This window comes from Brassica oleracea, chromosome C4, assembly GCF_000695525.1.
Source record: "Brassica oleracea var. oleracea cultivar TO1000 chromosome C4, BOL, whole genome shotgun sequence".
Taxonomy (NCBI): domain Eukaryota; kingdom Viridiplantae; phylum Streptophyta; class Magnoliopsida; order Brassicales; family Brassicaceae; genus Brassica; species Brassica oleracea.
Window position 1 is genome coordinate 47,403,520 of NC_027751.1, and position 2,931 is coordinate 47,406,450.

At 29.3% G+C, this 2,931-nt stretch overlaps 1 pseudogene; it reads right to left on the reverse strand.

The window, feature by feature from the left end:
• Positions 1 to 2,931, reverse strand: part of LOC106339072 — a 4,873-nt pseudogene that overhangs the window by 380 nt on the left and 1,562 nt on the right.

Consider the following 2,931-nt stretch of genomic DNA (forward strand, 5'->3'; position numbering starts at 1 on the left):
GCGTCCGAACTCCGATTGATGCGGGGTTAGCGGTGTTGGCTTTGTCTCGTCAAGAGATTTAATTATCTGCCTCGTCGTCTGGATCCACCGGAGTTGAGGGATAGAGCTGTTTGAAGTTCGTCGGGAATTAGGGTTTTTACTGCTCGGATTTATTTCTGGTTTTTAGGGTTAGGGTTTATGAGAGCAACGTCGTGCTGATAGCGTGTTCTAAATGAAGTGTTGGGGAAATACTTCTGTTATTATTACTGTCGACCAGAAGGTCCATATATATACAAGGTATTAGACCGTCATAAGGTCATGTTTATCCTAACAAGATAAGGATAAGGATAAACACTATGTTACAGATATACATGGAATATATACTAGATAAACACATAGTCTCTGGTTGTCTTTATCATGTCCCGGATTGGACCTGCAGTACGGGTTGGTCCATGGTCGATCATCATTTGGTTTATAACAGTTTTAAGATTTTTATTTGTTTCACAAACATTGTAGTTTTGTGTTTTTAATGTAACTAGGTGTTTTGCCCGCACATGTGGGCATAATCATTTTACAAATACTTATTATTTTATGTCTTATTAATCCAAAAATCGGCATTATAAAACTCTAGTTGGTGAACATGTTGAAGGAAAACAATTATGGTGAATTTTTTGTTCCTCAAAATTTATACCAGTTATGTTGAAATTTTAGTCAAATTATTGAAAGGTAGATCCCACTTTTTTCTTCTAAATTCCCCATGGAGGAATGTATTTATAAGAAAAAAATTTCCTATGCAATTTTGATAAGGAACAAATTGAACAAAAATTCATACTTTTTTTTATTTTTTCAATTCCTCAAATGAAATTTTTTTTTTGGTTCATTATTTTTATTTTTCTAGTCTGAAGCTATAGTGTTTCACGAATTAAACTTAAACTGGTTTAAAGTAAAAGCAAGAAAATTTGTTTTGAACTCAGTCACAAATTAAGTTATTATTTATGATTTTAAATAGTTAAATTAAACATCAAATTATTTATGTATGTCAAAAAAACGTTCATCAAACTATGTACTTATTATTGTGTTAAACGTTTTAAAACACTCATATATTAGAAATAGTTTAGAAAATATCTTGATATAAATATTTTTGTCAGGCTAATATTTAATTATAAAATTTTTTATATCTTAGTTTTTTAACTTTATAATAAAAAATGTTGTTTTCAGATAGCAACACAATATATATAAGAATTCTCTTAATTTTTAAATATATTTTCACAATTTTGTTATATTAGTTTATAATTAATTATTTAATATAACATATAAATTTAATATCATTAAAATAAAATGTGTTTTTTCTTATATTTAAAATTCATTAAGGGTTTTCCAAAAATTAATAAATACTCAGTTAAAAACTAATAATAAATCAATGACCTATATAAAAGCTTAAAATCTAATTAAAATATGACAAATAAGAAAATAAGAATTTTAATATAACATATAGATTTAAATATTATTAAATCAAATTCGATTTTATTATATATAAAATTCATTACGGATATTTTTTTAAAAAATTAATAAATTAGTGATTTCAGCTAAAAATTATTAATAAATCTATGACTAAGCTAAAATCTAATAAAAGCATGACAAATAAGCAAAATTGACTAAAATCATGGAAAACATGACAAATAAACAAAATCAAAATAATTATATATCTAATTACATATTTTATAGTTATATTATTTAAATTAATAAATTATGGACTCAACTAAAAACTATTAATAAATTAATGCTTCAGTTTAAACCTAATTAAAACATGACAAATAAGCAAAATTACCTAAAATCATGGAAATCATGACAAATATCATAAATAATAGTATAGATTTTATACTTTCTTTACCTATATGCCCATGTTAGTTAAAACAATTATTACATATAATAATTTTTTATATATGAACTATGTATTAAAAATAGAGTTATACTGGTATAACTTTATTATTAAAATGCCTGAAAACTCTAAAATTGGCACTTTTGTAGAATGGAGAGACTATTATATAGTATGTATCTAAGGGGTTATAGGATCAATTCCCTTTGGGAGGGGGCTCTTCTAAAAAAAGTGAATTAAAAATGGTGTGAGCCTCATCCTATGAGGATGTAAAGACCTACAGGCCTAGAACCTTCTAGTTATTAAACAAAAGGAAAAAAAGACAGCAGTTAAGTTACCTGCTCGGCTGCATGACCACCTAGAGTCACGCAAGTCATGTCGAAGAACTGTTCTTTGGTCATGAAAACGTTCTCGTTTGGAACGTATTCTGCAAACCCGAGCGTCGCTGTGCCTCGTGGCACTATAGTCACCTTCAGTAATGGCTCTGCATGTTCCATGATACGCAACAGTACGACGCTCCAACTTGCTCATCACCTGTTCATATGTAATATAGAAAGATACATTCATGCTTCCACTTTCAAACTTATAAGCAAATACCAAAGTTGGCTATATATATAATATTACCAGGTTTTTCTTCTCAAGACCACCAATAACACGATCAACCGCAGATTCGAAATGCTCCATCGTAACCACATCTCCTTCATGTCTAGCAGCGAAAAGAGCCGCCTCGTTACATAGATTCGCAATATCAGCTCCGGAGAAACCAGGTGATAGGTCCCTTGCCAAGAGATATCAATGTTGATCTAGAAACATGTGATTTGATACCAATTAAGGTCCCTCTTCAAATCAAAGAGAATTTGCCAATAACAAACTAATAACACATTTTTCTTTGGGTAGTTAAGACTACCTCTTTTTGTTGTTTTCATTGATTTAAATAGAAAAGATACATGAAGCAGACTCTTACAATACGTGAAAGGGAAAGTGGATCACTCTACTCCTACATAACAGGAAGTGGAGTCGTGATCTTTTTATTTGCATAAACATAGGAAATAACTTGAAGACTAAGTCATAATACT